General features: G+C 39.5%; 1 protein-coding gene across 1 annotated transcript in view; it reads left to right on the top strand.

Annotated features, from left to right (window-relative positions):
- Positions 1 to 10,530: 10,530 nt before the first annotated feature.
- Positions 10,531 to 26,920, top strand: part of Adgrg2 (adhesion G protein-coupled receptor G2) — a 112,536-nt gene continuing 96,146 nt past the window's right edge. Inside the window, exon 1 of the mRNA XM_052171661.1 lies at positions 10,531 to 10,593. The gene's annotated coding sequence lies outside the window, so the exon portion shown is untranslated. The remainder of the gene's footprint in view (positions 10,594 to 26,920) is intronic.

The following is a 26,920-nucleotide window of genomic DNA, read 5'->3' as shown; positions in this document are numbered from 1 at the left end:
AGATCCTTCACCCTTGTCCTGGGAAGGTGGATCAGAATCAGAATCTGTCCCTGGGACACAGAATCAGGGTTCTCTTTCTTTTCTGAGGTTCCCGTCTGGGATAATATAAGGTGAAGATATTTGCAGCTATACCTTATGGTACTTCGTACAGAAGAAGCCTTGGCATGGAAAGATGTGCGAATGGGGTAGGTGGGGGTGGGGGGAGGAGGGGAATGAAAAAGAAAGTGAAAGAAATCCAATTACCTAATTTGAATTCCTGTATCAGAATCCTTCCAACCTATGTCATTCCGAGACATTTGAGCTGATAAATTCCCTTTCTTACTTAACCTAGTTGAGTCAAGTTTCTGTCACTTGCACCCAAAGAGCCCTGACTCAGACTTATTATAAAACTCACTGAAAGAATACACTACAAAAATCTCTAGGTACACCTAATACATGGCTTCTAGAGTAGTCTCTGAAACCAGTAGCCTAGATCTTACTTGGAAACTTGTTAGAGGTGCAGATCCTGGGATCCATCCTAAACCTACTAAATTGGAAAGGGGTGGAGTCTAGCCCTTAGGTTTGACAAGTAGTCCAAATGATTTTGATATATGTTAACATTGGAAAGGCATTCTAATATGTATTTTACCTGACATATGAAACCAGAGATCTAGAAACTAAGAGTTAACTTATGAAAGGTCGCTGAGCTACTGAGCGGTGGCCCTTGGCCCCAGGACCCTCTTAGTGAGTCAACAGCTGCAGGCCTGAGAAAGGAGGCTCCCTTGGAGCTCTGAGGGAAGTAACACATGGGTTGGCAAATAACAGGGGGAAAATATTTTAGGTCAAATAATACAGTATGGTTGGAAACACTTGCTGTGTGTTTCCACAGGAGTTTGGAGACTACTTTACTCATCTTGTTTCCCCAGCTGAGCCAACAACAATGTGTTAAAGCTCCTTGGCCAATGGCAGGAATCCAGAAGAGTCCATTTATGTGCCAGCAAAGAGGAATTTCTTAGAAAAGCTACAGAAATTATGCGACTATCCCATTTTACTCCATGCAGTGACGAGCCAGGAGAATGCAGTATAAACCAGGGCATGGAAGCTATTCCTGAGGGCCCCTCTTGTGTTGCAAGAGGAGGGGGGTTACTGTTTCTTTTTCAGGGCAGCAGGCCTCTAGAAGAGGACATGGGGCACCTAGCCTGGTGACTTGGAGACTAACTTGTGATTTTAAGCTTTCTCTTTTCATGTGGAGGGACAAGAGCAGTGTCCCTGGAAACTATTTGGTCGTCTGCTTTCCAATGAGTTGCTCAGACTTCACTGGGCACCATGTCTACCAAGAGACAGATAAGACTCAAGAGAAAAGTTTCTGGCACCAGTATAGTTCTCTCGTCTTAGTCTATTATATACAGATAATCATAGGAGAACAAAGAAAGTTCAACTTCAGAGAAAGTCAGTTTTGGGCAGTCAGCATACATGTTTGCTTTGAGCAGCTACTCAAGCAAGGCCAAATGTCATCCACGAATGCACCTGGTTAAAAGAAAAGCAATAAACTGAAGCCCTGCCATGCCTCCTATGAACCCACAATTCACATGTTTAGTTATTCAGCAGCTATTTCTGTTTTGTCCTATCCTATTCTTTTTTTCCCTGTGGCTAGTCCTCATTTAACTCAGTCTAGCTTCAACTTTCTATGTAGCCAAGAATGATCTTGAACTCCTGATCCTCCTGTGTCTACCACCCAAATACTAGGGTTGCAGGCACTTGTTGCCAGACTTGGCTTCATTTGTCAGTTATATGCTAAATGTCAAATATGCACCAAGTACACAATTAGACACTGGGGACAAGGGAACAAAAAAATTAATTTTCAAAACTTAGCCCTCATGAAACTTAGCTTCTTATTCTGGCTGGGGACAGACAATAAATAAAACAAGTAAACTAAATGTGTTGTGGGAAATTTGTGCAGTAAAAGGAAGCTGAGGATGGAGAGGGAGGGGTTGAAAGTATAAATCAGGAACAATGTCTACTGTAGCCCTGGTCATCCATTCTTTGTTTGTTTGTTTGTTTTGAGATAGGGTTTCCCTGTGTAGCCCTGGCTGTCCTGGAACTCACTTTGTAGACCAAGTTGGCCTCCAACTCATAAATCCACCTGCCTCTGCCTCCCAAGTGCTAGGATTAAAAGCATGTGTCACCACTGCCTGGCCTTGGCCATCCACTCTTGCAAAAGATCTAATACAGCTATAGAAGGCTTGGAGAAAGAGACTTGAACTAACTAACTGAAAATTAAATGGCTTTTTGATCAATAACTATGGATCTATTGTTATATTGGGATTTGTGGTATAGTACATACCAGTTACTCTACATTTACCTGCCTTCCTTGCATCAAAGTTGGAGGTTCCCCAGACTTCCTTGCAGTGAAATTGGAGACATGAAACTATTATGGGTCCATCAATTATGAGATGTGTGTTGCTTCAGGCTCTCAGCATTTGAAAACAATGTTTCTACTTTTCTCCTCCCTGCCTCAGCCATGTTGGAAGTGTGAGTTCCTTTGATTTAGGGGATGTTATCCTGTTTTACATCAGCCTTCATCTCGGGAGGAATAGGTCTTCATACAGCTGGCATTGGATTTTAGAGTTGTCACTAAAGTCTACTCAGACTTTGCTTGTCAAACACAACTGCTCTGTCCAGAAACAGGCATGAACACCATAGGGAGCAGAGCAAGCTACAGGTCTTGCTCTCTGTGCACTTAGGTTCTAGTAGAAGACTGAAATTACAAGGTCATGAATGAAAGGTACAGACAAATTAGGGCTATGGGAATTTGTGGGCAGAAAAGAGCTTTGATTGCTGTTTGGCATCCTGGGATGGTCACACAGTGCAGAGTTTACAGAGCAGGGATAGAAGGGCATTTGAAGCAAAGGCAGATTTTTGAGTTTACCCTTGAGAAATGTGCGAGATTCAAAAATTAAATGGCTTTTTCAAAGGCAAAGATGTCAAGCAAGGAGCAGAGCAAACATAAAAAATAAAGCCATTGGAATGGGTAGGCATAATCTAGAAAGAGTGTATCAAGATGCCAAGTGGAACTGAGGATTCACATGGGGGCCCAAGTTGATGACAGCTTCCCACTGGGCTATGAATGCCACGAGTATGGGCTGGATCCTGCAGATAAGAGGTAATGCTGTGGGATGATCTGGGGAGGTCAATGATACTGTTCACAATTGAGAGACTGAGGGGTACATTAGGAGGCTGCTTCCACAGATAACAATGGCATGTGCAAGTCTAAAGCAGGGTAGTGCAGTACCTCCTACAGAAGAGCAAGGAGCATGGACTAGGAGCACCAACCAGCATTGCATGGCAGAAATGAAGAATTTCAAGCACTATTCCAAACCCACTGAAGCAAAATACACGAATGCCCTAGTGCTTGGCATTGAACTCAGGGAGTGTGAATGCATACAGATGAGCTACCAGTGAGCAAATCCCTAGCCTTAACAAGACTCCTGGATGATTCACAAACACTTTAAAAGAAGACACATTTGAGAAGAGCTAGTTGGGTAGTCAGAGGTTGATGGCTCTCTTAGGTCACTAGGGCTAAGAAATCTTAGACTGGATACTTCTAAATGATAAATTTATTTCCCACAGTCCTGAATGCTAGAAACCATGACATTGGCAGCTTTGGAATTGGTGAGGCCCTGTTTTCTGATTCATGGGCACTGTATTAGGGTTTCATTGCTGTGAAGAGGCACTAGACCACCAGAGACTTCCTGGGTACCACTGTTTAGGCTCTCTCGTCTCTTTAGAGAGAGACTGGTTTAATCTGGTTCATTAGCAGAGCAAATGTCCCCCTGCAGTTAGTGATTGGGAGTTGTGATTCTAATACAAGGCTGCCTTAACTAGGGTTTTATTGCTGTGAACAGATACCATGACCATGGCAACTCATAAAGGACAACATTTAATTGGGGCTGTTCAGTCCATTATCATAGCAGGAAACATGGCAGTGTGCAGGCAGACATGGTGCTGGAGAAGGAGCTGGCAGCCAGGAAGAGAATGTCTTCTGCAGGCAGCCAGGAGGAGGAGCTTTTCCACACTGGGCAGAGCTTGAGCACTAGGACACCTCAAAGCCCGCCTACACATTCCTCCAACAAGGCCACATATCCTAAGAGCTCCACTTCCTGTGGGTCAAGCATATTTAAACCACCACAATCAGCTATTTTCTAGCTATCTCTTCACATAGTAGAAGAGGAAAGGGTATTTGAGTTCTCTTTTAGAAGAACAATCTTAGGGTTTCTATTGCTGCAACAAAACACCATGACCAAAGCAACTTGAGGAGGACAGTATTTTGCTTACTTTTCCACAGCACTGTTCATCATTGAAGGAAGTCAGGACATGAACTCAAACAGGGCAGGAACCTGGAAGCAGGAGGTGATGCAGAGGCCATGGAGGGGATACTGCTTACTGGTTTGCTCATCCTGCTTTTTTATAGAACACAGATCCACTAGCCCTTCCCCATTGATCACTAATTAAGAAAATGCCCTACAGGCCTGCCTACAACCCCGATTTATAGAGGCATCTTCTCAATAGGGCTGCCCTCTTCTCAGATAACTTTAGCTTGTGTTAAGTTGACATAAAATTATCCAGCCCAAACACGAACCTTATTTACATAGGAAAGTGAATTGAAGGAAGTAACAAAGTCACAATAAGATTTGTTGTGAGCAAGATCTGGTGGGAGGAGGGCTAAGGTAAAACAGAATATTTGAATGGTCTCATAGTATCTTTCTCTGGGGGAAACTAGAGTAGTATGGGGAGTCTTTCTCCAGATGTTTCCCTCTGAAATGAACTCTATTTCAAATGGGTTTCTTTTTTTCCCATTGGTACATTTGTTATAATTTTTATTTTCTATATTCTTTGTTTACATTCCAAATGATTTCCCTTTCCCAGTTCCCCCCTCCCCATATATTCCCTAAGCCCTCTTCCCTCTGCCCATTCTCCAATCAACCCCCTCCTACTTCTCTGTCCTGGTAATCCCCTACAATGCTGGAACAAGCCTTTCCAGGACCAGGGACCTCTCCTTCCTTTTTCTTGGGAATGATTTGATATGTGAATTGTGTCTTGGGTATTCAGAGTTTCTGAGCTAATATACACTTATCAGTGACTGTATTCCATGTGTGTTCTTTCAAAAGATAAGAAAACCCACTTAAAATCCCGTGATCAGGATACCATAGATTACCACCATCACCAGCCCCCCACCCACAACCAAAAAAGGCTATTTAGAGTTCTTGTATTAACACTGATCTGAATATGTTCTGAGCCCATAAACTATCTTCTTTCTCAACAACTGGAAAGGCTCCTCATCCTACCCCACCCCAAACCCATGGCCTTGCCATTGCTCATTGCCAACCAGGGTGGTGGTGACTTTCACCAGCTAATCCTAGTGTGCAGATTGACTGGGTTGCCTTTTGCTTCCTCTGGATTTTCTAATTATTTGTATTGGCCAAGGGCCATATTCAGCCCTTTCCAAACTGGAACACATTCTCAGAAAGGGTTGGTCCCACCATCCTCGTCTTGGTTTATGCCAAAGTCTGGTTTCATTTTTCATTAAACTGCCATTTGTAACTTTCATTGAACAGAATGACAGCATGCCCAACTGCCTTCATTCAGTGATATTTTTTTTTAACAAAAAAAAGGCCTTCTTGCCTCTCAGGAGAATGCATGATTTATTTATCTCCTCCATTGTGCAATCAGCTCACCACCATTACAGCTAACACAATGTTCTAGAGAAAAATGTTTCTGTATCACACGGTGACTTCACCCAAGAAGGCAGTGACTAATTTCTCACCTAGATCTACCAACGCCTATACCAAAAAGGGAGAAGTTTATCACTGGAGATGAGACTGCTTGGCTTGGACTAGGGGTGAATACCTAGAGGACCAAGGCCACCTCTTGTTCTTCTTTTCTGCCCAGGGTCTGGAACTTAGCAGGTGTGGTAATCATCACGGGTGTTCTCCAAGTATCTCCAACTCTTCTCTTCCTGGACTTCCATAGGCATGGATCTTCTAGCACTCTGTGCCTAGGTAAACATGTCAGTTAGTAAGTCAGAGCAGGAATGGTACACATCAATTCTAAACTGGGCATCTAAGCTACTTTTGATCCAGAATGCTTCTCTTCTCTCCTGCAAACTCTGAGTTCATATTTTTATATAGAGTCCCTACTTCAATGATAAACACATACCATGAGAAGTAAACCCTTGCTGTGTTAACCTCTGCTGTTCTGAGTGCTGTTTGTTACTTCAGCATAACCCAGGCTTTCCTTCACTATATGTGTAAAATAATATTTGTAATAATATTTGTAAGAATTTTGTTTGTTTTGGTTTTCTTAATATTGTGACATCTTTCCTTTTAAAAAATTGAGGTTATAACTTGATTATAATATTTATCCTTTTCTTTCATCCCTCTTCTTCCTCCCATATACTCCTCCCTACTCCCCTTGAAATTTGGGCTCTCTTTTTTTCACTAATTGTTATTGTATATCTATGTATTTATATAATACATATATTTTAAATATAACTTGTCAATCTGTATAACGTTACTGGCATGTTTGTATTCAGGGCTGATTATTTGGCATTGGGCAACTAATTGGTGTCCTGATCCCCAGGGAAGGCCACCTCTCTGGCTTCTAGCTTTCCTCAGTTGTCTATAGAGTTGAAGTCTCATGGCCATTTTTGGTTGGTTGTTTTTTGAGACACCATAGTACATAGCCCAAACTGGCCTCCTACTGTCTATGTAGCCAATGAGGATCTTGAACTCATGATTTTTTTTGCCTCACCTCCCAGGTTCTAGAATTACAGGTGCGCTCATACATGCAGACATGCATGCACACACACACACACACACACACCACTATGTAAATCAGGTTGAGCTGTAACTCACAACTCACGATCTTTCTTCTTTAACCTCCCAAACACCAGGATTTCAGGTGTGCACTGCTATACCCAGATAAAATAAATGCCTTAATGTATGGCTGGATGAAATCAGATAAGACGTCTGAGTAGGGTTTTGTAATAAGATATCTATAAGGAAGATCTGAAGATGTGTTCATCTGATTGTGTGTATATGCCAATTTAGAACCATCTTAGCTAGGGGTGTTTTCTTGTCTTATTTGTATAAGTACCCTATCTTTTTTAATGCCTTTTACTTGTGATCTGGGGGTATTGGTAGAGACAAAAGGAATGCCTAAATCACCCAAATCAACCAACCCTTGTTACTACCAATGTAGTTCCAATTGCCTTCATTACTTCCTTTGCATTTTATAAATGGGCAACTAAGACACAGATTATTTAAGTAAAAATATCAATTACTTAATGGCCAAACTGGTAGACCACCACCAATTTCCTGAATCTGTATCAGGTAGTTTTGCTATGGTATTGTTCTCTTTCCTGTGCAGCTGTTAAGAACACAGGGGTCCAGGAGTCATGCCCTACTGATGACAGTCTGGACTCTATCGCTTACTAGCCAGGGATGTTTTTTTTTTTTTTTTCACCTCCACATCTCACCATGAGTTTCCCTGAGGATTTAGTGGATATATAAATATGTGAAAATCTAAAAATGTTGGTTGCTCATTTTGATTGTTCATATTCTGTACTACCAGCCCTCTCTCTTCACTTGTGCCTGACCCTCATGCTCCTGTGGCACTCTACTACCTTTGGGAAATAATGAATCTGTTTTAGAACATCATATGTTTGTCTGTGCACTGTTTGGCCACAGGTCAATTATATCTAAAGTTCTAAGGAGTACAGTAATGCTGCTCTCCTAGGCTTCTTCTCTTGACCCAAACCACGGGGTCCTCCAGTAAGAGGATAAAAGAGGACCTACCCTCTCTCCTCAGCCTCTGCCATGCTTGTTAACTGTCTTGTGTCTGGTGATCAAACTCCGCCATCAGCTCAATGAATCTGTTGGGAAATGACCCAAGTTACCCACTCTCTGGTTACTTTGGATAAACATTTATGCAGGAAATTTGACCACCCACAATTTTCCTTTATATCATCAGATAGTACCTGGGTAGGAGGCAGGTAGTCAGAACTGCTTCCTGGGAAGGACAAAGCTCTCTCTCTCTCTCTCTCTGCCTCTGGCTGGAGGGGTCAGGCCCTAGCCACTTTTCTTTTCCTTAGGTGTTGTCATAGTTATGTTGATTTATGAGTCAAGAAGAGAATGTAGGAGGCTGGAAGTGGATCAAAATATGAATTTTTAATTTTAGGGTAAGGACTGACTCATGTTTGTTTTTGAGGCATATTTCCTTAAAGTAAGTGTGTGTGTGTGTGTGTGTGTGTGTGTGTGTCTGTGTGTGCATGTGTATGCTATAGTTAGTTGTTTAAAGGGAAAGCATGCTTATTCTGGTATCTTTCTTTTAACAACGTAAGCAATTTTAAATATGAGAAACTCACATTTTACCTTTTTTAAATTGAAGTGTGACCTGTATCTAGTAAGTGTTCATATCATAGGTGAGCAGTTCAAAGAGTTTCATAAATGTAACAAGGAAATCCACGTGAGCAACACCCAGGTCAAGATCAATAAATATCTGTACCCTGCCAATCCTCCTTATTCTCTGCTAGAAACTCCCCTCTAGCTCACCAGTGACCATTAGCCTGACTCCTGACAGCATGTATCAGTGGTGAGCAGAACCAACACATATGGCTGTTTGGCTTCCTTCACTTCCGTTCTTTATGAGTTCCAACCATGCCCAACACAGCAGTGGTTCATACATTCTCAGTGGCAGCCTGATATCCTAGTTTGTGGTGATACCACTACTAGTACCACCACCACATTTCAGCCTCCCCCCTTTTTTCAGTGGTGGGGATTGAATTTGGGCCCTCACACAAACTATGCAAGTGCTAATACCACTAGATGACATCTTCAGTCCTCTTTTTACTTTTTCTTTGGAGGGAGCTCTCACTAAGTTGCCCATACTGTCCTTGAGCTCACTCTGTAGCCCATACTGGCCTTTTCTTGAATCCACTATTCTCCTGCCCCAGTTTCCAGGATAGCTGGGTTTATACTACCAGGCTGACCCTCAGTCTGTTCTATGGCTAATGGACATTTGGGCATTTTCTAATTAGCACAGATACTGTGGTGTGGTACCCTAACTCATCTCTCTTGGTAAACATACAACGTTTCTGTTGAGGTTGAATCTAAGGGGGAATTGCTCCTCATACCATAGTGGTACTCAGTTTAGATACATCCTGCCAGAGCTCCAACGTGCTAGAAGCAATTTACATCCAACTAGCTTTGTATAAGAATTCTTGTGGCTCTATACAGTTTGAAGTCTGTTTTATAGTAAGGCAAACAGAACCATTTTAACCCTTTGGAATGCCATGCAATCTGTTTATTAAGTACACTCCCACTTCCAGCCACAACTTCTGGCTTGTTCTGTCACCTGAATGAGCTTCCTGCTCTGCCATCAACTCTCCCTTAATCCATCCAGGCAAAGGTCTCTCTGAAAACATTGTCCATTCATCTCTCCAGCTAGAGTGTTGTGAGTGTTAATAACTTGGTGTTTGTAAAACAAATTCAACCCATCGTGCCAGGCAGAATGTATACCCTGAGCCTCATTCAATGGGGCTGATGGAGTAGACTCAGGCACCCTGCTCTGCATATCCACCCTTTGTAAATATCAGATCCCCAGGATTGTGAATACAAATCGAAATTTAATTTTGGGCATAAAAAATGCTCTATAAGTTTTAAGAAATCAGAACTGTGCTTTCCTATTGTTAAGCACTTTGCAACTATAGGCATTACTTGACTGGAAAGACCCAGGAAGGGAATTCAGACAGCTTAGATTTTTCTCCTGGTCTCTTCTTGAGATTCAATACTGTGGAAGCCTTATTCCAGAATTCTGTCTGTTAAATGAGGGCACTTCGGTAAGTTGTGTAAGTGCTCTGTGTTTTACAGACTAGTTTTTATTCTATGAAGGTGGAGATGCTGACCATAAGAAAAGGTACAGGAAGCCAAAACAAGGTTCTATAGTGCCACACTGCCCCCAGTATTCCCCTGGCCCAAGCAGGCAGAGGAACAATGAGGACCCCTAGTTTCTCCTACCCAGTGAACTAAGCAGTTTCTTTCAGAAACCACTGAGCATGGTCCTTTATCAGGATGTTTCCTTTTTACCCTATACCTCTGGGGGGAGGTCTGGTTTCTGCATTCAGGAATATTCTGGCAAAGGGCGAGGGTTTCCACCTATCAGGAGCTTAGGACACTCAAAGTAGCCTAGGCCAGGCCTTTGGGGATCAAGGAGACCCCTTAAGGTGAGCTGGGTGGAGGCTGGGATGGGGAAGCGCACCAGGCTAGCCGCCCAGCATCCTAGGGGTTTCCCTCTGCCTAGGCTGAAGCTCACTGCGGGGCTGCTTCCCGGTGTCAGCGCCCCGCCCGCTCCCCACCTCCACGCCCAGTCCCGCCACGCTGAGTGCTCGCAGCGCCACGCCGGGCCGGGCAGCTGCAGAGCGGGCGGGTAAGTGGTCCGGGAGCGGCGGGGGCGGCGCCCAGCCGGCGGGAGGGAGGAGGAGGGACACGGCCCGACAGAAAGGGGAAAAGGAGGGCCCGAGGGCGCCAGCAGCCAGCCGGTCACCGGGACCCGCAGGTGAGTGTGGCGCTGAGAAAGGGGATCTGAACCCCTCGGGGTCCTAAGACCTAAGCCTCTGAGCCAATGAAAGGCGACGGCCCTGGCGGGCTCTATGATTGGGAGGGTGACTGGTGTGGCTCCCTGGGTTGGCAGCTCTGAGCTGGAGCTCTTGGGCCGTCTGGAAAAGCAGAGGCAAAGCTTGGAGCCCAGTTCCGTAGCGGGAAAGTGCGTGCAGTGGGAAAGTAACCAAGCTATCCCTGAGAGGGAACCTGCAAATCGCAAAGTTCTAAATGATCTCAGACCCTCCCCCACTGTTCTGGGCAAAGGAACCAAGAGCTTTACTCTGGAGGGCAGTCTGCTTATAAGCGACTCCCTAGGACTCTGTTCACCTCTTCTGGGGAGTAAGATGGAAAGGTATAGATGTGCCTTTGACCCAGGACGAATGGGCACAGCCCCCACGTGCAGGGCCCAGAACAGGTGGCCCATGGCACAAGGAGATGGACTAGCATCCCAGAACCAAGGGATGATCCGAGTCTGAAAGGGGCTAGCAGTCTTGGGATGTACGAGTTTCCACCTGAGCTTCGGTTTCAAAATTCCAAGATCTTGTATAAAGAGAGGGGAAGAGAGCTAACCCGCCTCACATGAGGCACAGGAAGCATGACACCGAAGTCTCCCATGGTTGGTTCTACAGGAACACTTCTAGTCTGGCCTGGTACAAATGTATGAATCCCGTGGGGAGCTTGTTAAAATGAGGCTCTGATTCAGTAGGTCTGGGGTGGGACCCAAGAGTCTGCACTTCTGTTCAAGTTTTCAGATGGTACTGCAGCCTCATGGACCACACTCTGTGGTCGGCTCTACAGAGCTGCCTTTTGTCCAACAGGCTGGAAAAGCTTGAGAAAAAAAATGGGAGGTCAGGAGACAAAACTCTAAGAAAGACTTCTCTACCCCATCTCTAATCTGGACACACTACACTCTGAAACAGATTAATCAGTTGCTACTCATTTAATAGTGAAATATTTTTGCTTTCTTACCCATTTTCCAGCCACAAGAGGCTCTGATAACAAAGCCAGCTGCCTTCACCGGGCTTGCTGCCTTCACTTGGTGTAATGCTGGGACAACTCCTTCTCCTACTCCTCCTTCTCCTTCTCCTTCTCCTCCTTCTCCTCCTTCTTCTCTTTCTCCTTCTCCTTCTCCTTCTCCTCCTCCTCCTCCTCCTCCCCCTCCCCCTCCTCTTCCTCTTCTTCCTCCTCCTCCTCACCCTCCTCTCCCTCTTCCTCCTCCTCCTCCTCCTTCTTCCTCTTCTTCTTCAAGAAAAGGATCTGGTTTTGTTCTGGGATCTAGTGGGTCCTGTCTTGTGTCAGAACTGTGTCTGAGCTGCTTAGGTGTCAGCTTGCTGGGGGACGGTGGGAAAAGGATTCATAGCTTAGCTTCTGCAGTTATTCTCATATTTCTGAACTTCTTCTTGGCTATCTTAAGCTTATGGAATCCTAATCATGCATAGTCTGGCAGAATTTGTTGCTTTTGTATTAATATTAATATTAATGATTACTGATGTAGTAAGAGCATCATTAGTTTTGCTCTTGGCAGGACAGCCATTTTTACTATATTAACCCTGCCAATCCATGAGCATAAGAGATCTTTCCATCTTCTGAGATCTTCCTCAATTTCTTTCTTCAAAGACTTGAAGTTCTTGAGCATCACTATTTTTAAAGGAGCTTAATTATGGAGGGTGTGGTGGTGCCCATCTATAACACCAGCTCTGAGTAAGTTGAGGCCAGAGGATCAGGAATTCAAGGTCATCTTTGGCTATGTAGTGTATGTAAGGCCAGCTTTGGTTACGTGAGACCTTGTCTCAAAAAAACAAAAACAAAAAAAGACAAAAAACAAAAAATACACACAAAAAACATTTTTAAGAGATTGTTAATACATGACACATTTAAGTTTGGTGTCAAAATAATCTGTAAACCACCTGAAAAGGTGTGTACTATTTCCAGATTACTTGCAGAGTCTTTAGTGGCTCCTAAGATTTTGCTTAGGTGAGATCTAGAATAACCTGAACATTACTCTGTTTGGCTGCTCGTATGGGTCAAATGCAAAGCTGGAGGATAAAAAGCGGCCAAATTTTGTAGCTATTCAGGGATATTGTTTCCCATGCCTCAGCACCATGCCAGCCCTGATCAGATTCCCACATCCCTGCAAGGTGACTTTCATTAAATGGGAGATAAAGCAAGTCTAGCAACTGCAAGACATTGAGGAAATGCAGGGTCAGCATCAGTGTTGTGTGTGGGAATCATTCTTGCCCTAACCTTTGAAGATTGCAGGTGTGTGTACTTTTCTACAGAAAAAAAATTGTCAGAAATACATAAAAGTGGAAAAATGCCGCTCTAATCATGGATGTGGGTCTGCTCAGCAGAGGGGTAAAAAGACTGAGAAATGGAATTTCGTTGGTGGGTTTGGCCAGGAAATCTACTGTTTTTAGTACCATGATGCAGTTTCCAGAAATGGCAAAGTAAGTTTGCTCAGGTGTTATGGAAAACCAGCAAAAGAAGTGGATTTTCTGTGGCCCATGTAGTCATTCTAGGGACTCCAGGGGGTGAGGGATGTCACGACATGTGTCTAACTTCAGTAGAAGTCTGGGAAAGGCGCCTATGTCAAGAGCAAGTGTTCTTTTAAAAATGTTTATGGTTTCAAAACCACATGGATGTTTAATCTTTGTGGAACTTACTCTGGGGGGGGGTTGGTGGGAGGCGGTGGAGTTGAAAAATTTGGGGAAAATAATCATAAAGTAAAGTCTCTAAAATATTCTGTTGAACACTTGCATTTTATAAATCCATTTTGTTCTTGAGTCTATTTTGTGTTTTTTTAATTGAATATAATTTATTTACAAAAATCACCCTTTTTAATGTAAGATTCTAAAAACACATGTAGTCATGTAACTACCACCATATCAAAATACAACTTCACCACCTCTAAAACTTCTCTATTGATTCAGTGTATTCAACCTCTCCCCACACTCTCAGTCCCTATCATTTTGTGTCTTCCAGTCTGGCCCATGAATGAAATCATGTGCTACATAGCCTTCTCGGTCTAGTTTCTATGACCTAAGACAATACCTTTGAGATCTTATATCTGTTGCCTAATATTCCCATTATTCTTATTATTGCTGAGTAGTATTCCATACTTTATCCACTCATCAGCTCTTGATGGTTATGAATAAAACCAATATTAACATCCACAGATAGTGTGTTATATAAACATACATTTTCATTTCACTTGGTTTAATATTTAAAAGTAAGGCTGCTGTTTTGAATGGCAACTTAAGTTTATTTTTAAAAACCCCTTAAACTTTTCCAGCGTGGTTATATAAATTTGTCTGTTTGTTGCTTTGGTTTGTGGCACTTGGGATTAGACCCAGGTCCTCACACATGCTAAGCCAGTGCTCTGTCTGTCACTCCCATCCCCAGCCTTGGTTGTCCAATTTGGCTTTCCTGCCACTGATGAATGTGAAGTCCAGGTGCTTGGCACTTGGTATTGTTGGTTTGTTTTTTTTTTGTTGTTGGTGGTGGTGGTGTTCACTTTTTAATTGTATAATGAAAGCGCCACTATCTCACCTCATTCTCAATTACAAGGGCTTGCCAATGCTCCAGTTTTGTTTTGTTTTGTTTTGTTTTTTGTTTTGCCTTTCAGAGAAACAGCTGGGCTGCTCCACCTTATTTTACTTATGTTGTGTTTTGAGTGAATCACTGTGTCTTTCCTAGTCATTACATACACACACACACACACAGAGAGAGAGAGGGGGGGGGGAGAGAGAGAGAGAGAATATACATCACAGCCCACTAGCAACGTCATTGTATACTTATGATCAAAACACTACAAAATGACTTTTGTATATATCCTTAATGGTTTTTGCTTTTGTTTTTAGCCATTTTCATGGGCCTATAATAGCATCTACTTGGGGCTTTAGTTTGCTGTGCCTTATATTCTTTGATCATAGGTGTATAACCTGTGAAGTCTGCACTTTTTATCCCCTCAGAGTGTTTGGTTCTTGAAGCATGGGTTCTGCACCTAAATAAGATATAATTTGACATATATGTGACAAATAGCTTCACTGAATCTGTGGCCTACCTTTTAATTTTCCTAATGATTTTACTTTGAAGAGCATAACTTTTTAATGTTGATAAAGTCTAATTCCTCAAGTTGTTTTTTATGGATAATATTTCAGTAGCCAGCCTAATAATATTTGTCTATCCTAAAACTACTAAGATTTTCTCCTGTGTTTTCTTCTACATATTTTATTATTGCTTGATCTCCCTCCCCCACACGTATATATGTATATAATATGAAATAATAATTAAGGTTTGCTTTTTACATATAAATATCCAATTCCAACATCAAACTACCACCATATCAAAATATACAACTTCACCACCTCTAAAACTTCTCTATTGATTCAGTGTATTCAACCTCTCCCTCCACTCTCAGTCCCTATCATTTTGTGTCTTCCAGTCTGGCCCATGAATGAAATCATGTGCTACATAGCCTTCCTATGGCTCTTTCTCTCCAATCTATCCTCTTGATGCCATTATTACATTTGGACATTTGGGGTTGATTTTGATTCCTCTATTGTATCCTATTTATCTATGTGGCTCTGTGGTACTAATACTATACTGAAGGTCTTTTAATTATTTTCTTTTAAGATTGAGTCTCACATATCCAAGGCTGCCCTCAAACTTGAACTCAATATGTAGCTATGTATAATCTTGAACTGCTGATCATCCTCCTGCCTCTACCTCCCAAGTGCTGAGATTACTACACTGGGTTTATAATAGTGCTGGGGACAGAACCAAGCCTCTCAGTTGTACAGATTCTCTCATGTGATGCAAACACTCTACTAACTGAACAGTAGCCTCAACTGTATTGTGCATTCTTTATATTAATATCTACATTATTTAGGGGTATGTAATATCTGTTGCTTTTAGGAATTTTGCTGTATATTCCCCCAGCCATTTTTTCAGCTCCCAATTTTTATACTGTTGAATAGGAAGGCTATTTATTTTTAAAGAGATGTATCCTACATTCAGGTCATCTTGCTATAATTCATCTTTTGATAGTTTTTCAGTTGCTTTTCCTAGATTTTTCAAGGTGCACAGTCAAATTACCTTTGAATGGTGTAGTAGAGGAATCTCCTAAAGTTCTAACCTCACTTTACTTGGCTTTAGTGGCCTGGCTTCCTTCTAAGAAAATGTTGGGTAGCTGTTTCTGACTTGAGTGGAAAATCTTCTAAATGTAATCTTTGTTGTAAAGTTTAGGTGGCTGCTCTTATCTTTAGAACATTTTTTAACATTTTTAGCTTGTTAAAAGTCTCACGTTTTCACATTTAATTTGATATTTTGTTGTTGTGCTTGCAATTATTTTATTCTTTGAAGACCTAACGGGTTTGTGGCCAGTTAGTCTTTCTGGTTCAATATTGATTTTCTTGAAGAAGTTCATGTGGAATTAATGCAGGTGGTTTTATTTAGACAGATTATGAAGAAACCATCTATGGAGAATTTTAATAATGTTCTCCTGGATGTATGGGAGGGAGGAAATAAAGAGGCTATTCTTACCATATATATGTATGAATACAATCATTTTATAGTATTTTTCAAACTTTCTTGGCCACCATTTTCAGTGAAAATGTATTTTATATTTCATTCCTGTTTAAGCATATATGTATATAATTGGAACAAAAATCTCTCAACATATATGAATTATATTCTGATATTTTCCATACTCCCCAGTCTGTCTTCTTTCACTTCAACATGATGATGCTTTTCTAAGTTGGTTTGATCATGCTTTCATACGATTTCCTGGCACGGTTTATAAAGCTGTTCAGGGCCAGCAAGATTGCTCATCAAGTAAAGATGATTGCTGTGCAAGTCTAATGTCCTGAATTTGATTCCTGCAGCCCATGGTGGAAGGAGAGAATCCAGTTCAGGCAGTTATCCTCTGACTGCTACACGTGTACCACTGCACACATGAATGCAGTGATCCCCTCTCAATCTCTATCTCTGACTGTCTGCTTCCCTCACCAACACCACCACACCTAGGGGGAAACACACAAAATAATAATAGAGGAAAAACATTCTAACTTAGTTTTAAAATTTTAATAATTCTCTGGATTCCACTGGTTTGTATCCACAACACATTTTTCTATTAGATTATGCTACTGTAATTTTACTACTGATATGAATTGTAATGTAAATATCTGATATGCAAGATATCTGGTATGTGACCCTTGTGGGAGCTGTTCTCAAACTAAGAGCCAATGCCCTAGAGCATATACAGTACTTAACCTGAAACAATCCACACACAACGTGAGCTATCCAGAGATAACAACTCATTTTCCTTTCTCTAATTGTCATGTAATTGCTAAACCATTCTTGACTCCACAGACTAGCCAGTAAAGGCTAGCACAAAACTTTCTCATGACCTCCAACCACAGTTAGGATCGATCTCTAGATGCCCACTGCAGCCTCCTTTATCTATTTTCTTCTCACACTTCTGTAAGCACACCAGCCTCCACAGTTTCTCATCAAAACCATACATTTGCCTGCCTTTGAATATGCTGTGCTTCCTGTCTGGAATGCCATTTGATCAGATAACACCATACCTTGTTTCCTGGTTTCACTAATGTCCTCCAAATCCTTCCTTCTAAGTATAAATCTCACCTAACACTGGAGAACTCCTTGCTCTTGTCCCACTTTGGCTTTCAGTGATGGTATTATTTATTACCTGTAACTCTATTATTACATTACTTTGTCTACTGATTTCACACTTTTTCCCTAGATAGACAATAAGTACCAAAAGGACAAAAACTTTGTATATTTTTCTCAACATGTCAAGATTTTGTCAAGATCTAGAGTATTAGTGGGCCACAGGAGGTACTCCTAAAATATGTGTTGAATATTGAATAACTGCACAGGCTTCAGAATCATGCCTAGGATCTTTAAGAAAGCAGATAGAAATCATAAGAGAAACTCAATATGCTCTACCTTTCTGAGCAATTTGAGTTGGATTGTTTTAGGTTAAGTATTGAATATACTCTAGGGCATTAGCTCTTAGTTGAATGGTCACAACTCCCCACAAGGGTCACATATCAAATATCTTGCATATCAGATATTTGCATTATAATTCATATCAGTAGCAAAATTACTGTTATGAAGTAGCAATGGAAATAATTTTCTGGTTGTGGGGGTCACCATCACATGAGGAACTGTGTTAAACGGTTGCAGCATTAGAAAGGGTGAGAAACTCTGCTTTAGGACAAGCGGTTCATTAATTAGAAGATACCCTCTGATAGCCACTGCATTTCTGCATTTCAGTAACAATGATAGCTGATAGCTGCTGTTTTCCCAGTGGGTACATTCTTTCTGCTTCATGTGTTTGAGCTCATTTAATCTACCCAACCACCAGAGGCAAGAATCTTATTACTTTACAGAAGAGGAAACTAAGGACCAAAGAAGTTTTGTACCTTGCCTATGGTCATACAGAAGTAGTAGATCTGAGCTTTGATTCTTAAGCTTCTGTAATTTAACATACACCTAGCAAAAGTCATAGTTCTCAGCAAGTAAAGGTGCTTGGTGGGCAAGCCTGGTGACCTGAGTTCAGTCCCTGGAACCCATGGTGGAAAGAGAGAACAATCCTAGCCTTTTATTTATTTATATCTTTTTATATCTTTTTTAATATCTTTGTCCTTATAATGTAGGGATTCTCAACTATTTCTGGCAATGTCTGGAGACATTTTTGTTATCCTAACTGGCATCTAATGGGTAGAAGCTATAGATGCTGCAGAACATGCTAGGATGTACAGGGTACCCCTCCTTTCATAAAGAATGTTCTTTGCCAATATATTAAGAGTAGAGAAACTGCCTTAGCACAGAGCTTCTGTAAGCTGTCTGTTTGTTAGAATCATGTGAAGAATTTAAAAACTAAATACCAATGTCTAGGGCCAATTTCGATCTTAGCAATCCTCAGTGAGTCCCTAATTGACTAGTAATCCTGCTATGCACTGGTTTTGCTTCCTAGTGCTCCAGAAGAACTGTTTTACAGCTTCTTTTACTTCCTTTGCATTTGACTTGAGCTCATTACACAGGAATCTTTTCATATTGGCACCATCCAAAACTTCTGACACACTCATATTGTCACTGTGAAACTGTGGATGAGATGCCCCTGTTGTGTCACAGCAATGTCTTCTCTGGGCTCTGGACCTCTGGTTCTCTCTGTCTTCCCAAGAATGTATTCCCCCACCCCACCAGTTTCTTACTTATAAATAACTTTACATGCAAATTGTAGAAAATGAAAACAGGAAAAGGAATGTCAATATACCCTTTGTCTAGATTTTAAAAAGCTAACATTTCACCCCATTTCCCCTATCTTCTACATGCTTAGTCCTGCACACACTATTATTTCTGAACCACTAGAAAATAAGTTACAGACGTTGTGACCCTTTACTCCCAACAAGTATGAGTTTCCTAACAATACGAACATTCACTTACATTACTACACTCCTGATATCAATTAAGTAAATTTAACATTGATAAGATACTTTTATCTAATCTACTGTTTCTATTCTATTGATGAGGCCATATACAGCACCTCTATCTTCTAGTACAGTATCTGGTTTAGGACTGCAATTGCTTTTTTTTTTTTTTAATTTTTTTTTAAGATTTATTTTATTCATATGAGTACACTGTTGCTGTCTTCAGACACACCAGAAGAGGGCATCAGATCCTGTAACAGATGGCTGTGAGCCACCATGTGGTTGCTGGGAATTGAACTCAGGACCTCTGGATGAGTAGTCAGAACTCTTAACCACTGAGCCATCTCTCCAGCCCTGCAATTGCTTTTATTTGTCCTGTCTCTTAGTCTTTTTTAGTCTGGATTCTTTTTGAAGTCTTACTTTTCTTACCTCCTTCTTTTTCTCCCTCCCAAACTTCCTTACCCTTTCTACAGCCCCCTTCTTTTCTAAAGACAGAGTAGACTTGGATGGCCTGGAACTCACAGAGATTTGCCTCCCAAGTGTTGTAGTTAAAGGGTGTATCATCATAATCAACCTTTTTATATCTTGTAAAGCACATTGATGAGACCACTCTCTCATATTATTTAGTTGCTTATTTATGGGTCATGTATATCCAAGTGTCCTAGAACTTATGACGTTGCTAAAGAAGACCTTGAACTTCTCATCTTTCTGCCTTCATTTCCTAGGTGTTGAGATTACAAGTATCACCAGCACATCCGGTTTATGCACTACTGGGTATTGAACCCAGAGATTTGTACATGCTAGGCAAGCACTCTCGAATTGAGCTATCTCCCCAGATCTGTCTTTTTAGAGTTAAAATACTTTTCATTGATGCTTGTCTAATGTTTCTTGTGGTCAACTTAGCTTATAAATTTGGAGCCAGAATATTGTACAGAAGATGATGTGTCCTCAGAGCATGGCATCTTGGAGACTCTTGATGCCCATCTCCTGCTTGTTGCTGATAACTGTGACTACCTGATGAAGGTGTTGTAACATTTCCTCACTGGATAGTCATAGCTATTGTCTTTTCCTTTAAAATCAGAAAGCTTTGGGAAGACACAGATATTCTGCTCATCATTAATACTTCCCTCTAGCTTTAGTGATGATTTTTGCCTGATCAATCTTTAATGTGATGGTTGAAAATAATGATTTTTCTAACTCTAGCTAGTCTAGGCAAGAGCCATGCTGTCTCCCCTATTTATTTATTTATATATTCATTTATTTATTATTGATAGAATCTCATGAATTCCTATGTTTTTAATGCTTTATAATTTATTAACATACATACTTAGTTTGCCCAATTGTAATAGGCCTTTTTTCTAGTACTGGAGCATGAACTTAGTGCTTTATATATGTTAGGCAAATGATCTACTACTGAGCTATATCCCCAGCCCTTAGACTTAGTTCTTTGCTCTCTTTGATTCTATCTTTAATGAAACCCTTTTTGTGAGCCATTCCTGTAAGCTTATCCTCACATTCTAATATCTACTCTCTCCCATAGTTCCACATTTCCTCTTCATCTGGTCATTCTCAGAGGAAACCTTCAAAGGATGCTTATACCGAACTGTTCTACATTTTCCAGTCATTGGATCCAGCTGGGATTGTGAGGCTGTCCTCAATCCCTGATGAACTCTATGTTGTCAAATATAGCCATCACCTCTCCCAATTTACCATGCTAGACTTTGAAGAACATTTTTTCACTTTTTAATTGAAATTAAATTCTTTTGTCATACAATATATCCTGATTATTTTTCCCCTCCCTCTGCTCATCTCAGCTCCTTCTCCCCTCCCTTCCTCTCTGAATCTACTCCCTTTCTGTCTCTGATTACAAAAGAAAAGGCTTCTACTAAGAGATAACAACCAAACGTGGCAAAATAAAATATAATAAGATGAAGCAAAAATTTTCATATCAAAGTTGGACGTGTCAATCCAATAGAAGGAAAAGAGCCCCAAGAGCAGACACAAATATCAGAGACCTACTTGTTCACACACTCCCATAAAATACTAAGCTAATAGATGTGCCACCATTACCCAAAGAAATCCATCAGGCAGAACAGATTACAAGTCAAAGGTTTTGTGGCTGGGATGATGTTTTCCTTCTTGTAGCCTGCAGTGTACCTTTCTATACCAAAGAGACTAGAATGCAGGTATGAAGGCTCCACGTAGTCAGTCATTTGGAGATTTCCATGGAACCCCCTTGACCAACAACTCAATTGAATGTAACCTGTTCCCTCCACTAGAAACTTTGCCTAGCTATAAGACTCTGTGTCCTCCATTATTAGGAATCCTCATTAGGATCACCTTCATAGATTCTAGGAAGTTTCCATTGCTGCACTAGGGCTCCATACTACCCCCAAACGACTCACAATTCCAGCCACCTCTCTTTACACTATCTCCCTCCCCCTGACCCAATCCGTTCTGCTCCCTTCCTCAACTGCCTCCAGTCCATCTGCAAAATCTATACTATTTCTCCTTCCCAGGATGATCCATGTATCCCCCACTACATTCCTCCTTTTACCTAACCTCTCTGGGTCTGTGGATTGTAGCATGATTATCACTTACTTAACAACTAACTAATGTCCACTTATAAATGAGTACATACCATTATTGTCCTTCGGGGTCTGGGTTACCTCACTCAGGATGATTTTTTTCTAGTTCCATCCATTTGCCTGCAAATTTCATGATGCCATTTTTTAAACAGCTGAGCAATACTTCATCATGTAAATGAACCCTATTTTATTTATCTATTGTTCTGTTGAGGGAAATGTAAGTTGTTCCCTGTTTCTGGCTAATATGAATAAAGCTTCAGTAAACATGTTTGAGCAAGTGTCCTTTGGGTATATCCCCAAGCGTGGTATAGCTGGATCTTGAGCTAGAACTATTCCCACTTTTCTGAGAAACCACCAAATTAATTTCCAACGTGGTTGTACGACCAGGACTGGAGCACTATTCCCTTTGCTCCACATCCTTGCCAGCATAAACTGTCACTTGTATTATTGATCTTAGCCATTCTGACAGATGTAAGATGGAATCCCACAGTCATTTTGATTTGCATTTCCCTGAGGACTTTAAATGTTTTAAAGCCATTTGATATTCCTCTATTGAGAATTCTCTGTTTAAGTCTTTACCCCGTTTTTAATTGAGTTAGTTGGTTTTTGTTGATATCTAGTTTCTTGAGCTATTTATGTATTTTGAATATTAGCCCTTTGTCAGAGGTGGAGTTGGTGAAAATCTTTTCCCACCTGTATCCTGCTTCTTTGTCCATTTGACGATGTTCTTTGCCTTATAGAAGCTTTTCAGATTCATGAGGCCCCATATATTGATTGTGTTCTTAGTGCCTCCACTAGTGGTATTCTGTTCAAAAAGTTTCCTGAGACAGTAAGTTCAAGGTCATTCTCTACTTTCTCTTCTAAGTATCTGGTATATTCTATGTAGCTCTTCAGTGTATCTGGTTTGAAGTGGATGTTTTTGATCCACTTGGACTTGAGCAGGGTGACAGGTATTTGCATTCTTCTACATGCAGACATCAGTTTGACCAGCACCATTTTTTGAGGATGTTTTCCATTGTGTATTTCTGTCTTCTTTATAAAAAAAAACAAAAACAAAAATAGGAGTGCAAATTTACATCTGGCTCTTTTGATTTCATTGATCAGCCTATCTGTGTTCTATGCCAATACCATTTGGTTTCTATTACTATAGCTCTGTAGTGTAGCTTGAAATTGGGGTTGGCACTTCTTCTGGATGTCCTTTTATTGTATATGATTGTTTTGGCCATTCTATTTTTTGTTTGTTTTATCACATTACGTTGAGAACTTTTTTTTTTAAGGTCTGTAAGGAATTTTGTTGGAATTTTGTTGGGAATTGCATTAAATCTGTAGATTGCATTTGGTAAGATGACATTTTTACTATGTTAATCATAAATCCATGAGCATGGGAGCTCTTTCCATTTTCTGATATCTTCTTTAATTTCTTTCTTCAAAGACTTGAAATTTTATTATACAAGTTTCTCACATGCCCCAATATATCCAAAGGGTTTTATATTATTTGTGGCACTTGTGATAGATGTTGTTTCCTTAATTTCTTTCTCAGTCTGTAATTTGTATAGAGGAGGGCTACTGATTTTTGTTTAGTTAATTTTTATCCAGCAACTTTATTGAAGGTATTTATCAGCGGTAGGAGTTTCCTGCTGGATTTTAAGGGTAACATATTTATACTATTATAACATCTGAAAATATCAATACTCCAACTTCTTCATTTCTAAATTGTATCCCCCTTGATCTCCTTTAGTTGTCTTATTGCTCTAGCTAGAACTTCAAGCACTGTTAGATATGGAGAAAGTAGACAGCCTTGTTTTGTTCCTGATTTTAGTGGGATTTCTTTGAGTTTCTCTCCATTTCATTCAATTTTAGCTATATGCTTGCTGTTAATTGCGTCTATTATGTTTAGGTATGTCCCTTGTATCTCTATTCTCCAAGCCTTTTATCATGGATTTGTGTGTTAGATTTTGTCAAAGGTTTTTTCAGCATCTATTGAGATGACCATGTGGGTTGTTTTTTCTTTCCCTTTGTTTATAGGGTGGATTACATTGACAGATTTCAATCTTTTGAACTATTCCTTGCATCTCTGGGATGAAGCATGTTTGATAATGGTTGATAATCTTTTTGATGTGTTCTTGGATTTGGGTTGCAAGGATTTTATTTTTGCATCAATCTTCATGAGGGAATTTGGTCTGCAATTCTTTTTCTTTGTGGAAACTTTGGGTGGTATCAGTGTGACTCTGTCATAAAATGAATTTGGCAACATTCCTTCTATTTCTGTTTTGTGGAATAATTTGGTATTGTGGTATTGTCATTACCTCTTTTTTGAAAGTCTTATATAATTCTGTGCTAAAGCTGTCTGTCCCTGAGCTTGCTTTATTTATTTATTTTTAATTTTTAAAAATGTTTCATTTTTTTGTTTGGAGACTTAATAATTGCCTCTATTTTCTTTGGCGTGTTAGGTCTAGTTATATTGTTTACCTGAACTTGATTTAACTTTGGTAAGTGATATCTATCAAGAAAATATCCATGTTTTTAAAATTTTCTAATATGTTGGAGTACATGTTTTAAAAAATATGTCTTTATGATTTTCTGGGTTTCCTCAGTGTCTGTTGTTAAGTCCCCCTTTTGCTTCAGATTTTTTTTTTTTATTTTGGATGTCATCTCTTCCTCTTTTAGTTAGCTTGGATAAAGGTTTGTCTATCTTGTTGATTTTCCCTAATAATTAATTGTTTAATTGATTCTTTGTATTGTTGTATTCTTTTCTATTTTATTGATTTCAGCCCTCAGTTTGGTTATTTACTGCCATCTACTCTTCTTGGGTGCCTTTGCTTCTTTTTGTTCTAGAGTGTGAGAGTCAGTGTATGATTAAAACTATCATAGTGTTTCTTTTACAAACGTGGGTGCCTTTGTGTTTAGGCATAGGTTTTCTGAATTAAGAGGTCACCTAGGTGGATTTTTCCCTTGATGAGTATGCAGTGTCCTTTCCCATCTCTCTTGATTAGTTTTGGTTTGAAGTCTATTTTGTTAGATATTAAAATAGCTACACCAGCTTGCTTCTTAGGTCCATTTGTATGGTATATCTTTTTTCCAATTCTTTACCTAGAGGTAATATCTATCCTTGATGTTGAGGTATGTTTCTTGGATGCAGCAGAAGATGGCTTTCTGGATTTGAATTCATTCAGTTAGTCTGTCTTTTTATTAGGGAATTGAGACCATCGATATTGAGAGATATCAATGACTAATGATTTCTCATTCTTGTTATTTTGGTGGTGGTGGTGGTGGTAAGGTAGTATGTTTTCTTTCTTTTAGTTTTGCTGATGTGAAGTTAACGTCCTTAGGTTTTAGTTTTCCTTCTAAGACATTCTATAGGAATGTATTTGTAGATAGATACTGTATAAATGTGACTTCATCAAGAATATTTTATTTTCTTCATCTATATTGATTAAAAGTTTTGCTGGGTGCAGTGGTCTGGGTTGGCATCTGTGGGTTTCTTCAGAGTTTGAAGCACATCTGTCCAGGCCCTTCAGGCTTTTCAAGTCTTCATTGAAAAGTCAGATGTAATTCTAATAGGTCTGCCTTTTTATGTTACTTGTTCTTTTCCCCTTTCAGCATTTAATGTTCGTTTTTTTGTTTTGTATGTTTTGATTATTATGTGGTGAATACTTTTTTTCTGGTACAATCTATTTAGTGTTCTGTATGTTTCTTGTAATTTTATAGGCATCTCCTTCATTAGGTTAGAACATTTTGTTCTATGATTTTGTTGAAAATATTTTTGGGTTGTTGAGCTGAGATTCTTCTATTCCTATTATGTTTGGTCTTTTCATAGTGTCCCAGATTTTTCTGAGTGTTTTGTGTCAGAATTTTTTTGATTTGTATGGTTTGAAAAAAATGTTCACAAACTGGACATAGCCATGTTACTAACCTCCAAATTTAGAACCAGAACATGAACATTCCTCAGAAGCCCTCTTAATGATCCTTTAGCAAATACCAGTATCCTATCTCAAACACCATATATTCTACATATTAGTTTTACCTGTTCTTACATTTCATGTGCGTGGCAGTAGATGGAAGCTCTCACTTCTTCCACTAGATATTGTTCCACAATGTTATGTAGTCGTAGTTGGCTTGTCCCCGATACTGTTGAGTGTGGTATCATCTGATTTCCACAGTTCATTATTTCTGCTGGTGATATGCCATTAGTTATTCTTTACTTACTGTCTTTTAGACATAGTACTGTGGGGATATTCTTACATATATTTTGGGGAACACAAATATACTACCAGGACATTTGGGTAAAAATGTTTTCAAAATATTTTTCACAGTTGTCAATTACTTTTTTCCCTTAAGTTCATTTAGGGTTTGTTATAACTTTGGACATAACTGATACATCTACATCCACATACAACTTGAACCTTTTCTTTATAACTTAGGTTTTAGCATATATTATTGTTTCCTTTTCCTTTACTTTTTATTCATTCATCTATTTATTTATTTGTTTATTGAAAAGGGAAAAGGGGGAAGTAAAAACATTTTAAGATAAAATTAAAGATTTACATGGAAAAGGTTTCAGATAAACACGTTAAAATTGACAATTTTCACGGAAAATTAAAGAGTAAATTGGTAGACATAAAACACTGGTAAATAAATTGAAATATGGGATAGAAACAGTTTATGATAGAATTGAAGATTTACATAGAAAATATTTCTGATAAAATTGTACAAAAATGTATAAAAATGTTAGAATTGAAGATTATCATGGAAATTTTTATATAGATATAATAATGGTAGGCATAAAAGTATTCCTAAGTTGATTGAAAGTGGAATTATAAACATTTTCTAATAAACTTGAAGATTTACATGGAAAATATTTCTGATAAAATTGAAGAAATATATAGAAAAAACATGTTAAAATTAAAGATTATCATGGAAATTATACAGATAAAATGATAGGCATAAAGATAATTCTAAGTTGATTAAAGAGGGAATTATAAATATTTTCAGATAAAATTGAACATTTACATGGAAAATATTCTGGTAAAATTCAAGAAATATATAGACAAACACATTAAAATTGACAATTTCATGGAAAATTTTACATATAAAATGATAGATATAAAAACTCTTTCTAAATTAATTGAAGGTGGAATTAAGAACATTTGTGATAAAATCAAAGGTTTAATTAGAAACATTTCTGATAAAATAGAGGAAGTATATAGAAAGACATTAAAATTGAAGATTATCATGA

The sequence above is a fragment of the Apodemus sylvaticus genome, chromosome X (genome assembly GCF_947179515.1).
Source record: "Apodemus sylvaticus chromosome X, mApoSyl1.1, whole genome shotgun sequence".
Lineage (NCBI taxonomy): Eukaryota > Metazoa > Chordata > Mammalia > Rodentia > Muridae > Apodemus > Apodemus sylvaticus.
The sequence above is the reverse complement of the archived record's forward strand: the minus strand, read 5'-3'. Positions and strand labels throughout refer to the sequence as shown.